Here is a 14096-nt window from a genome sequence, read left to right as displayed (position 1 = left end):
ACACACACACACACACACACACACACACACACACACACACACACACACACACACACACACACACACACACACACACACACACACAAGCGTTGCATCACGACACATTGTGAGGTGAAGTGCTTAAGCCTTTATATATGTTTTGTAAAAAAAAAAAAGAACAGTAACTAGTAAATATAAAGCAGGGGTGCCCCCACTTTTTTGACTGGAGAGAGCTACTTTTAAAATGACCAGCTCAACATGATCTACCCACCCCAAAATGTACCTGGGGGGCTTTGGAATAGTAGCGGCACAGGCGTTACATATAAGACAAACACACTTGAAATGGGAAATGGAAGTGTTACAAACGCACTTGAAAAGGGAAATGGAAGTGATACAAACGCACTTGAAAAGGGAAATGGAAGTGATTTGGTTTTTGGGTTCTTTGTAATGCTACTGACTTGAAACCAAAGCATTGCATTGTGGGTGTTTTCCTACTTTAGAGGCAGTGAAGGGAGCTGACAGGCAAGTCAAGTCACCTTAATTCAAGTGACAGATGCCAACATGAGGGGTTTTGTGATTTTTGTTTATAATGATTTCCCTTTATATTAGGGGCATGTTATATGGTCTACCTGCACAGCCTTTGTGATCTACTGGTAGATCACGATCTACCTTTGGGGCACCCCTGCTATAAAGTTTTCAAATAGTGGACTAAACCTTTTTCACAACTTGGTGAGCGATACTTATGTCTTTTACAAAAAATTGCGGTTGGAAATAATGGATGGATATTTTTCTATGAAATCCCAATAGTAAGCTACTTTGATGGCGCTATAAGACATCCTTAGGTCCTTATAACATCATATAAATGGCAGTAAAAGAGTTAAGCACTGTACTTTGTGTACGCAAACTTAGTTACTTTCCACCACTGGCTGAGGTCTGTCCCTCCACTGGGATTCTCTCAGGCAACCCCCACCCCTCCTGGTGTCGCACAATAGAGCTTGTTTAACCCATTTAGGCGTAGGATTATTGAATGCTTTAACTGTTGAAAAATAGCAGATATACAAGCTCACAGCACGGCACCGAGTGCCGCGCTGCGAGCTTGTAGATCTGCTATTTTTGAAAAAGTCTTGAAAATGTGTGAAAATCTTTGAATATATGTATTTTTAAAGCGAATGTTTGTAACTCAAATTTTGCTTCTGGGTGGTCCCTGGAACTAAATATTTTGAGATGGGGGTCCGTGGCCAAATAAATATCATTTTGGGGGTCCTTCACATGAAAAAGTTTGAGAACCACTGACATAGTAGTCTTTCAAGTTCAGACTAACTGAGCTCCGGTTAAGTGAAAAGGACCTTTTCTTTGACGATGGCTGGCCAGATTGCTGACATAGAAACATGAAGGATTCAAAAGACACTTATAGAATCGGGTCAAAATTCAAATTTTCACGATTTAAATAAAATAGCAGATCTACAAGCTCGCAGTGCGGCACTTGGTGCCGTGCTGTGAGCTTGTATATCTGCTATTTTTAAGCTGGGCCACCAGCTTCGGTAATCAGCTCATTTTCTTTGACGACCATTGATTACCTCTTCTGGATAGGCTATTCATGTCACATGGTAGAGCTAAGGGCCAATCGCAGGACAGTACCCCAGGAGTGCCCTTCTAGACAATGGGGGGAAAGAACTGGGCCAATAGCAGTTACCGCTCCTCCAGGCTATGGGGAAAATTAGCTGTTGGAAAAAGTACTCAAATGTTTTACTTAAGTAAAAGTATCGTAAAAGTATCAATACTGCACTGTAGATGTAGATGGGAAGTAACGAAGTACAAATACTTTGTTACTGTAACAAAGTACTTTTTTCAGTACTTTGTACTTTACTGAGTAGTTATTTGTCTGAGTACTTTTTACTTTTATCCGTTACATTTTAACACAAGTATCTGTACTTTTACTCTGCTACATTTTCAAAACAAGCTCATTACTTTGGTTTTAATGGTATATAGCCTATTAATGTTGCGCTGGAGCATATCTGAATTATCTGATGCGCATCTGATAGGCACACACAGTCGCACGCACGCACGCACACACACACAGGCACACACGCAGAGCCCCTCCGCTCAGGGGCGTCAATTGGGTATGGCAGGGGTATGCAGCTGCCATACCTTGGCTGCAGGGGGAAATAATAAAAATGTACTTTTCATCGTGATTGTTGCTAAGGTATGGCAACATGAGTGGTGTCTTGCACGCGCGCGACACCAGTCATGTTGCCATACCTTACCTTTTTCTGAACTGACGCCACTGCCTCCGCTCAGCAGCAGCAGCAGCAAGCAAGTTCCCAAAAGTTCTTTTTTCGCCAACAGACAACTCTCTCTGTCTGCTTTCCTCTTACCTGCAGCCTGCAGTGTTCCCAAATAAATAAGTCCTTATTTAAACAGTAGGCCTACTGTACACAGCTTCCAATTCCAAACACAGCCTTTGTGATCATTAATCCACCCGTACCGCTGGATTAAGAATTGACGTCTTTTCTCTTTTTGTCTTTCCAGGTGTAGCCTATTACAACTCGTTAAGCCTCGCCCGAACGTTTTAAAGTGCACTGATCAATAGAGAGAAGTGTAACATTGTAAGTCTCTGTAGAGAGGTTAAAACGAATCAAAACAACTTGAAGCAGTAACATGGGGTATTTTTTTGCTTTGCATATACTTGAAGGCATCAGACTAATGACATAAGGTACATTTCTCACCTTAAACAATGAAATGCAGACATGCACGTACTGCTATGTGTTTGAATAGGGAAACCTTATTTATTTATTTTAGCTTTTATTAAAAAATATTAAAATAAGATTTTGTTTGATAATATAAGTTTTGCCATAATCATGCAGCTTTATTACAATGACACAGCTATAACAGCAATGTTTAAAAATGTTATAGATTACAGTAGTAGACCTATAATCTATAATTCTTTTTTAATTCATATTATTTTTGTATCCATATCATGATATTAGACTGGATAATTATCGTCTGTGATTTGGGATATTGTACTACATATAGTCCAAGTCCAAGTCTTATTTGTCCTTTTTTTTAATAAGACAAAACGGACTCGAACCCCCTAGGACTTGGACTTGACTTGGACACTTTAGGTGGACTCGACTACAACACTATAGCACATTCTCACAATGACATCATAAACATATTAACTAGTATTGTAAGATTACTTTTTAAAATGACAGTAGGCTACCCCTTAGATGACAGTCCTACTTCAATTTAATATCCTTCAAATTCTATTGGCTTTGCACAGAAACATACGGTAAAATACTTTTACTTTTACTTCAAAAGTACTTTTCAAATCCGGTAGGTCTACTTTGCCACTTACAGCAATTCACAGCCGTCTACTGCAGATTTCATCCCACAATATAGTCAGTCAGTTATATGTTCACTTTGTCACGCTCATTCAAAGCATTATGGTAACATTGTTAAACGTCCCCGCCTTTTTAACCCAAATGTGACCAGCTTATGTATTGACAATGTGTCAATTCTTGTTCAATAGTTAAAGCATAACATAATAATACACAATACTGTGTACCCGTTCTGAATGGGTTTAAAGACCGCTACGTGCTTCTCTGGCGGCTGGCTGTTGGTGTGCTGGCATGTGGCAGCCTCATGCATATGCAACGACGTGTAAATTGTGCCGTTATCTGCGGGTAAAGGCAAAGCGGGGCTGTCAACCGATGGATGTTTCGACGTCCAAGCGCTGACAGTACCGTGAACAATAAATCATAATTTGAAAATGAAAGACAAGAATGAAACGCCTCTTTACTAGACGGAGACGGCACTTTAATTTCATGAAAGAAAGTTTCAGATGGAAATATTCTTATCAAATGCAGCACAGGCAGCTGAATAGAATAGAAGCAATAATTCTACAACTGCATGGGGAAGTTGGCTCTGCCGCGGAGAGGGTGATATCTCCGACTGGTCTAAAAAGTCCAGTTTAGGAAATACACGTTTAAAAACAAAACACACTTTTTTCCACGGACCCTAACTAATCATATACTATATACTATATATCCTACTGTATATTATATAGGAAAAGATGTATGATGCAGTTTTCTTTTCTGGGTGAAGGAAAAGAAGACGCTTTTTTGTTTACATCACTTTGGAATGTTGTTTTGAAAGGTGCTATAAATACAAATAAAATTCATTATCATTCGATAACATGTCTTGTGCACTAAGTGCTTGGATGAAAACGGGTAGAACAGCAATAAATCTAAATACAAACAGCCCATACCTCTGAAATCCTATTCTATGCCACCGGCCGCAAGCTTTAAATTTGCAGCACAACGAGAGACGAAACTGAACCTATAAAACTCCTCAAATGTAACTCAAGATTTAAAAATTTGAATATAGTCAAACGTGTGTCTGTTTTTTTTTTAAAGACTGAACTGGATATTCAAATGTTCTGCTGGCAGCTCTCTCCTCCTGCCAACCCTTCATCCAAATCGCCACAGGCAGCACTCACTGACTGTGTTTTTGGCACGCCGCACCGAAGGCTCAATTCCATGCAGTCAATAATCATTAAAACTGACACCTTATACGGTACAGTTGTGGAGTTACTAGTATACTATCACGCTTCAACCCACGAAAGCAGAAGGACGAGAGCGAGCCCTCATCAAAAAACACTACTGAATCACTACTCATCACTACTACTAAATGTCTACACAAACACTACCATTTCACTACTTGATTACTATTGCAATGTGTAGTGATTTAAGTAGTGATTCCCAGTAGTAATGAGTAGAGTATTGGCTGGTTTCACCCACTGAAACACTACTGATAATCACTACTTAATGACTATTCAAATCACTGCACGACTGCTACTTAATTACTTCAGTATCACTATTGGCTTTTGGGAAAGTACTACCCAATCACTACTCAATTATTTCACATTTATTATTGAATTACTACACAATGCTTACACATTCACTTCTGTATCACTTCACAATCCCAATAGAATTAATACATCCTTGTATGTGTAGTGTTTATGTAGTGTTTATGTACTGTTTTATCACAACTGAATTACTTTCTACACAAACCCTTTTGAAACTCTACACGATTATCATTTGGTCACTCCTGTTTGTGTAGTGTTTTATCACTACTGAATTACTTTTAATTTCTACACAAACCCACAGTGTCCCCCAGCGGGAATCGAACCCAGGACCTTCTAACTGTGAGGCGACAGCACTATTGACTGCGCCACCGTGCCCCCTTAAAGCAGTAGTGTTTTAACAGCTTTTTCACTATACTCCGCTTGATTACTACTGGAAACACTACTGTTTCACTACAAAACTCTACTGGTGTGTCATGATGAGTAGTGAATATGTAGTGTTGTGACTACATATTCACTACACATAAACAAGTAGTAAAATCTCTACATAATCACTATTTAAATGCCTTCACTACTCCGATTACTACTGGAAACACTACTGTTTCACTACAAAACTCTACTGGTGTGTCATGAGTAGTGAATATGTAGTGTTGTGACTACATATTCACTACACATAAACAAGTAGTAAAATCTCTACATAATCACTATTTAAATGCCTTCACTACTCTGCTTGATTACTACTGGAAACACTACTGTTTCACTACAAAACTCTACTGGTGTGTCATGAGTAGTGAATATGTAGTGTTGTGACTACATATTCATTACACATAAACAAGTAGTAAAATCTCTACATAATCACTATTTAAATGCCTTTGTAGTGAAGCAGTAGTGTTTTAACAGCTTTTTCACTACTACGATTGATTACTACTGGAAACACTACTGTTTCACTACAAAACTCTACTGGTGTGTCATGAGTAGTGAAAACATTACAGATTTACTACACAATTGCTACACATGACTACACAGTCACTACTACACGAATAGGTTTTGTGTAGTGATTCAGTAGTGTTTTTTGATGAGGGAGGCCAGTACGCACTGTATACTCAACAACGTGTGGAGGTAGTATATCGTCGCTGTCGGGCAGAAACCTTATATCTCCAAGTTTCAAATTTGTGTGTAAAGCCCTGCTTCAGCATACAAGACTGTCGCGCAAAACTAGTGAAAATCACAGATCTACAAGCACACAACGCCTCGCGTCGTGTGCTTGTAGATCGTCTATTTTCACTATTTTAAATATGTTTTTTAAGGGGCACCTGCTGGCCTACTGGTCCAGGCGCATACCACATAGGCACTGCCATATAGGCATTGATGCCTGACGGCGTCGCCGGTTCGATTCCCGATCCGGACGACCTTTGCCGCACGTCTCTCCCCCCATTTCCTGTCAGTCTACTGTCCTATCCAATAAAGGCATTAAAGCCCAAAAACGAATCTTTTTAAAACTATACATACAAAATGAACGGTTTTAGACATACAAGGTTTCCACCCGACAAGGACGATATCGTCGCTGTTGGGCAGAAACCTCCTAATCTCCATATTTCAACGTTTTATGCTCTACTTTCTGCGACCAGGAGTGTTGGCGTAAGTGATGCTTTTTGGACATGGTACACCTTGTACTATCCACCTGACAGCGACCATATCAAAGCTTACACATATGAGTCACTCGCACAGCATCTCTGGACTTGCAGGAGGAGGCGGATCGAGACTGTCTGCCAATCGTCACACTGATGTTGCAATAATGATGAAGAACAAAACTGAGCAACTGTTCCCTCTGCATGATTCTGCACTGCGAACACTGCAATACGCACTTTGTTAAACACGTACATTCTTGCACCGTGCAAGCGTGCACGCACGCACGCACGCACACACACACACACACACAATCACAACTGAACTTCCCTCCACCGATCAATAACGATTTATCTCTTCTTACTAGATGGTGAAACAGTGAAACGGAAATCCATCGACTGTCTCGCTCAAGCCTATAAATACGAGGAGATTGCCTGTCTTCACATTAGAAACCCACAAGAGCCAGCAACCTTCTCCCAGCGGACCTGTTGTCCAATTATTTATTGCCTTCAAACCTGACGCGAAAATCGGTCAATTAGTCTGGCGTTGGAACTGCCTACAAAAACAAAATGTTTGTAATAACTTGGTTTGATAATTAAATAACATTCTGCGTTCATAACCCGTTCTTGAACAGCTTCATTGCTGCCTACATCTACTGTTTTTTTCACTGACCCAAAGAAGAACTTTAACTCCATTTAGTGGTTACTTTCTTTCAATTTGGACCCTCCCTTTACAATCTGCTCTGACGAGTGGTGTAAAGTAACTTTTTCACTAGTTTTAAGTCCTGGGCACAGATAGAAACCCCATTCATTTTTCCTATAAAACATGACACACCACATATACGTAGTACATGAGCCGGAACCCAAACTCAGAACAGCCATTTTACATCCTTTCTGAGCGAGGAGGGATCGTCGTAGGACAAACCACGCAGCACTTTGTGTAGAAAGACGCGGATCAGGACCGAAATAGTTTAATGTACGTTTGACTGTAAACCACATCACATTCTGCCTCACAGGATCTCCTTCCTCCACGTCTGCACAGGCCACATCACACGTGGGCCTGGTCTCGCCACAAAAGTCCACACCCTACCTAGGGAAATAAGTAGTAGGTGTAACGGTTCGATTCCGCTAGTGCTGGAGATCACTGGTTCTAAACTTTTTAGCTCGAAACCCAAAACAGTTTGAAGTTTGATGTCTTCCCAGGGCCCAAGTTAGTGAAAATAGCCGAACTGCAAGCTTTCAACACGTCGTAGATTGGCTATTTTCACTACTACTTCAACTTTGATTTTCGTATTTTTTTTTATTCATGAAATAAACAAAAAGAAAACAAATGTAGGCCTATAGGAAACAAAAAATAAAAGGATGTTTACTCGTCGTAAGCCCCTCGAGATGCAGCATCTCTCCCTGGAGGGGAGCTAGTCCTCCCCACGGGTCCCGACCCAGTGTTTAAGAAACAGTGTCTTAAATTACCCTCTTTCTTCTCATTCTTTTTTCTTCTCCCTGCCCTTTTCTTCTTTTCCTTTTCTCTTCTCATCTCTCTTCCCTCTTCCTTTCCCTTGCCTTGGCTTCTCTCCTCTGGTTCTTTCAGCCTGGAGCGTCGCTGGCTCAGGGTCTCTCTGTTTCACGTTGTGTTTAGTTGAGATGCACTCTGGTGTTGCAGTGGCCGCCGCTCTGCTCCCTCCCACACTCTGTGGGACTGAGATTAAAGGCACACATTCTGGCCCTGCAGCCCAGGATGTCTCAATGTGTTTAGTTTTGTTTTTATGTTAGGCTGACCGATTCAGATCTCTCGCACCTTAATGTCTGATTTCGTGTATGTACACATAGCTGCTGCTGTGTGGACCTACCCAAGAGCTACCTCGTTTGTGTTGAATCGTATGCATCTTATGTCTAACCTCATGTACATACTGTACCGGATTACGCTTGCGTTATATGTAGATATCTTCTTTTTCTTTGAGTTGATTCTGAATCTGAACCAACCTACTGCATTCGTACTGACTTGCATGCAGGCCGGTTGCATCCAGTTATGTGAAAACCTAGAAGTGAAGTCAATGGGGTTTGTGTGGAGTTACAGTACATACAGTACATATTTTGATTTGGGTATTTCAATGCCTTGCTGGTATTAACTACTTAGTTGCAAAGCAGCATCCCCATTCTGGTGGCCATGATAATAGGTGAACACAGAAATAGCAGTTGTCAGCTTGAAGAGAGTTGGTGTAGAGGTAAAAAAAATCACACCCGTGTGAACTGAGCGGTGGTTGTGTGTGTGTGTGTGTGTGTGTGTGTGTGTGTGTGTGTGTGTGTGTGTGTGTGTGTGTGTGTGTGTGTGTGTGTGTGTGTGTGTGTGTGTGTGTGTGTGTGTGTGTGTGTGTGTGTGTGTGTGTGTGTGTGTGTGTGTGTGTGTGTGTGTGTGTGTGTGTGTGTGTGCGTGCGTGCGTGCGTGCGTGCGTGCGTGCGCGCGCGTGCGTGCGTGTGTGAGAGAGAGAGAGAGAGAATATTGCAGTTGATGCTCAGACTAGACTCAAGAGCACCCTCTCTGGTCACTGAGTGGTAGTTCAGGCTACATACACACATACATACACGGATACACGGATACATACACGGATACACACACGGCCATGCTATGGAGCGGTCTACCACCGCTCAAAAACAACCCTGGGATCAAGTACAGTAATAGTAATAGACCCCTGGGAGACCCATGGTTAAACTAGAAGCAGTGCTCTTCCGAGCACAGGTCTCCTCCAGGGCAGGCGTCCTGGTGGCATGTGTTCTTCGCCAATCTTAGACCTTTCATGGCAATCGGAGGCTGCATGCATGATTTGAGGCATTGTGTTCCAAAAATGTGTTTTACAAGTCTACCTGCTGGTGGCGCTATAACAGGCCAATGCGGTAGGATTTGTTCCATGACCTAGTGAGAATATGTGTGGCAAATTTCACGGTAATCGCAAGCTACGTTGATGATTTGAGGCATTTTGTTAAAAAACGGAGCAATCCTGCAAACTTTGGAAGCCAATATCAGCCAATAAGGATGGAATATGAAATATCAGACGGATCGGTCTTGATCTATAGAGATACTGTGAACTGTTTTGCATGATTGTTGGATCAAATCTGAAGGAGTAATATCCAAATATGTGTTTTACATAAAAAATGTGGGGCAGTGTTCAAGTAGGGCATTCATTTACAAAAAGAAAACACAAAAGTTAGAATATGGAGAATAGGTTTCTGCCTGACAGCCCTTTAGGTTTTAAGTGGTTAAAGTTCACCTTTTTAGTGTTTTGAATATTGCATTTGAAATTTAATGCGATCAGATCCACCAATGAGTTCCAGTGACAGTGAGAGTCTCGAACACAACTCGACATGTCTAGGTTCTACCAGAGGAGAATGTCCATCTAGGCTGTAACGCTAGTCTGTGGTTGTTCCATGGTTAGTGTAAAGGAGGTCCATTATTGGCCGATTCATATGTCTATCATGTTTCTTTTTTCTCCTTCCCCTTCTGTGCCCCAGACATTAGATATCTATCTATCTAATCATGGCTACTGTGTGAGACCATGTTTTTCAGTGAGAGCGCATAGTCTGTGATACTGTACACTGTATAATATGGCTTATCACACTTTGCCAGCTGTTCACAATGCATTGTTCTGGGGCACGTACAGGATTAAACAGGGTTCAGAGATAGGGAAGAACATTTACTGTTGTTGCAAACGCGGAATCAATGCACGGGAGGCAACGGCACTTACATACAATGCAGTTGGCGTATAATATACTTTATGAGAATGAGAGACAAGATGTTTACATTAGAAGTGAGCAGCAACTTCCAGACAGTTGTTTGCAAAACGCCTTACTTGTCTGCAGGAGTCCACGTACGCGACTCAATAAATCCTCAAGTCTTGCTTCATGGCTTTGCCTCCCTACTAAGGGTGTGTTTGTTTAGCATGAGAACAGTAGTGATCTGAGGTGGGTGTGTGTGTGTGCGCGTGCGTGCGTGCGTGTGTGGGGGAGTGTGTGTGTGTGTGTGTATGTGTGTGTGTGGTTAGGCTGTAACTGCCACTGTAGCCATGTTGACTCAGTAAACACTATGCACTCTGAATAGAACCTTGTTTCCTTGCATGAAATAGTTCCCAAAAAAGGAGCACTGCTTCCATCGCTGCTGCTTTGCTCGCTGCTGAGGAAAGGCCCCAGCTAATGACTTTTTCAGGGCTTCAATTATGCTCTAATTCAGTCAGACTTCGCTGGCATGATAGACGGATTAAGTACAGTAGGTCCCTAGCTGCTGTATGGCTTCAAAAGCCTTGCGGTGTGTTAACCGTCGACTGACAATGATTGACTTGACAGTGTTGTTTGCATGCACTTTCACAAGGCAGACAGGGATGTGTGTGTGCTTTGTTTGCTTGGCCCAAGGTGATGGTAGTGTGTTCCAAGCCCAGACAGACACCCTGGGACTGGGTGGGTGGGACCCCCACTCGCTCTCTTATTACAAAACCACTTCAGCCCCATATACAGTGCATTTTGGCCATACGAAAATTGCTGATCTACAAGCTCACAATGCCTCACAATGCGATGCATTGCGAGCTTGTATACTTTTGAAAACTATGTGAAACGATTCTTCATAATGAGGACTTTCTACGTAACAGAGTATTTCCACGTTGCAGTATTGATACTTTCTAGACGTAAAAAAACAATGAAGTGCGTTTTCCATCTCTCTCTCTGTCTCTCTCTCTGTCTCTGTCTCTCTCTCTCTCTCTCTCTCTCTCTCTCTCTCTCTCTCTCTCTCTCTCTCTCTGAGGTGTCAATTGGGTATGGCAAGGTATGGCAGCTGCTTGGCTACAGGGGAAAAAAATAAAATGTACTTATTAAAATAAATTCATCATAGCTGTTGCTAAATTATGGCAACATGACTGGTGTCTTACATGCGCCCCTTCACACGTGTGCAAGACACCAGTCATGTTGCCACTTACCATACCTTAGCTTTTGCTGAACTGACGCCAGTGCTCTCTCTCCCTCCCCCTCTCCCCCCCCCCCCCCCCCCCCCTCCCTCCCTCCCCGGCGTGACTCTGTCCAGTGGAGTGACCATGCAGGAGGGAGGAGGTAGTAGGAAGGGAATGTGTTTTCCTGCGTGTGTGTGTGAGAGAGAGTTAGAATGAAGCCCTTATTCTCCGCTTGTGCTTCTCTCTGTCCGCAGGTGAGAGACGAGAGACGCTTCCCCACGGAGGCCGCGTTCTGGATGAGGTTTCCCCCACCACGCTCCAGGTGAAAAGGTAAGCCCAGCCGGGGACGCGCACAGAATGTTAGAGAGGCATGGGGGCTGAAACTTCGAAATGGGCCTTTTTGGTGAAAACATCGAAAATAGCAGACCTCCAAGCTTGGAGGTCTGCTATTTTTGATGCTTGGTTTCTGCACACAGAGGACAGTTCTTTCAACATAAGACGCTGCATTCAAGTTCAGGGGAGTTTGGACAAGGCAATTCCCTTGAATGCTGCCTTCAGGTATATGGCATGGAAACAGGGCATTTGCATTTCTTTCACCATAGTTAAAAACTGCATTCTGGACGGATAAAAGGGCAGGGGCTCAAGCCCCCTTTGATGTCTATGTGTGCACGTGCCTGAGCCGAGCCCTCCTCGTGTGTGTGTGTGTGTGTGTGTGTGTGTGCCGTCGTACGCAGTGATATTGTCTGGCTATGCGTGCGTGCGTGCGTGCGTGCGTGCGTGCGTGCGTGCGTGCGTGCGTGCGTGCGGCACGCATAGCCAGACAATATCACTGCGTACGACGGCAGATTCATCTGGCTACACATGGCTGTGTGTGTGTGTCGAGACCTGACCTATAGCCAGTGGTGTAAAGTAACTAAGTACATTTTACTTAAGTACTGTACTCAAGTACAATTTTGAGGTATTTGTACTTTACTGGAGTATTTCCAATTACCAATACTTTTAGTTGTACATCTGGGATCCAAATATTGTACTTTTACTCCACTACATTTATTTGAAAAGTTAAGTTACTATAGTTACTTTGCAGATATCAATTATAATATTATAAAACATCTTAAACCACTTTAGCCCTAGTTTATACCTTGGCTTGGACCTTGGTCCGATCTACAAGCTCACAACACGTCGCACCATGACCCGTTGTGAGCTTGTAGATAAGTACATTTTGACGCCAACACTTTCATACTTTTACTCAAGTACATTGTGCGTGCGTGCGTGCGTGCGTGCGTGCGTGCGTGCGTGCGTGGATAGCTGACCTATACCAGCACTCTGATGCATTCAATAATTCACACGGTTTCAGGTCAAGTCCAGCCAGGCTCGTTGCCATCTATTGAAGTTAGTTAATCACATGGTTTGCATAATGTCATTCAACTCCAGACTGCTCCTCCTGATAGTGTTAGAGTTTTATAACGGGCATGTGTCTGTGTTTTAATTTGTGGGTCAGGCTTCTGTCTGGGGTGTCAGTCTACTTCTCAAAGCGGTGTGGCAACGAATGCAGGCGATGGTGCTTTTTGGCACCCCGGCTTCCTGAGAGGAGTGGACTTGATTTTAGAGCAGGACAGGCATACAAATAGGACCTTTTCCCATAGGGGTAGAGTACACTTACTTCTTCTATGTGTGCCAGTATCTTTTCTTTTTTTTTTCTTTTTTTTTTCACACTTGCAGCTATTTGGACCACAGAATTCACTCAGGAGGGACGGTAAAATCTGAAGTGAAACTCTGGCCTCGTGGGAAGAGTAAAACTTGAGTGCAGAGGAAAGATCAGACTGAATTCAGACCGTGTGTATGTGTGTGTGTGTGTGTACGTACGTACGTACGTACGTACGTACGTGTGTATGTGTGTCTGTCCGATGCTTTTTGGTGGTGGGCGGTCAGCAGGGGCATCATTTGGGGGCATCGGGATGGCAATTCTAAACTATTTTCACTAGTTTAGAAATGGGGTTATGGTAACATATTTTTTGACACTCCCCATTTCTTTCTGAAATCCTTCCTCTGGCCGGTAGGACAGCCAGTGTCCCGGATACATAATATATCGAGACGGGGGTCGGCAGCCAAATGCATATCATTCTAGGGGTCCTTGACATGAAAGAGTTTGAGAACCACTGACGTAGAAACATGCGTTTTCAAAAAACCTTGGAAGGATTTATAGAATCGGGTCAAAAATATTCAAAGACTTATACAAATGTTTACGATTTCTCAAAAATCGCAGATATACAAGCTCACAGCATAAAATAATGGCTAAAGTTATTTCCGCTCTGACTGGATAAGAAACCCGAAAATGGTGTTGATGCCAGGCTACTCTAGGACAAGTCAGTGTTCCAGGCTCGTCTTCGTGATGAGCATTGATTGCTTGGGTAAACAAACAACAAACGGCAGTGGGACAGCTGTTCAGCACATGATGTGCTCTGACCATAGAAACCAGGTGTCTGCTGTTTACAGCCAGAGGTGGAAAGCAACTGAGAAACACAGTATCTCTTTAGCCATTAAACGAAACGGGTATTTCTTACATTGATGCTCCTACATATTATCATGCAAGCACCAGTTAAAGTTACTTTCCATCCCTCATATACTGTGTGCACAGTGCACACATCCCATAACCCACACACTGCACATCATTTCGGAGCTCATCTATCATATAATTAGAGGAGT

At 42.7% G+C, this 14096-nt stretch overlaps 1 protein-coding gene across 1 annotated transcript in view; it reads left to right on the top strand.

Moving 5' to 3' along the window:
• Positions 1-14096, top strand: part of osbpl5 (oxysterol binding protein-like 5) — a 147933-nt gene that overhangs the window by 27787 nt on the left and 106050 nt on the right. The window contains exon 2 of the mRNA XM_080737698.1: positions 11648-11723. The gene's annotated coding sequence lies outside the window, so the exon portion shown is untranslated. The remainder of the gene's footprint in view (positions 1-11647; positions 11724-14096) is intronic.

Source organism: Nannobrachium achirus (genome assembly GCF_963921795.1).
Source record: "Nannobrachium achirus genome assembly, chromosome: 11".
Lineage (NCBI taxonomy): Eukaryota > Metazoa > Chordata > Actinopteri > Myctophiformes > Myctophidae > Nannobrachium > Nannobrachium achirus.
Note: the sequence above shows the minus strand (reverse complement) of the source record. Positions and strands in the feature narration are given on the sequence as shown.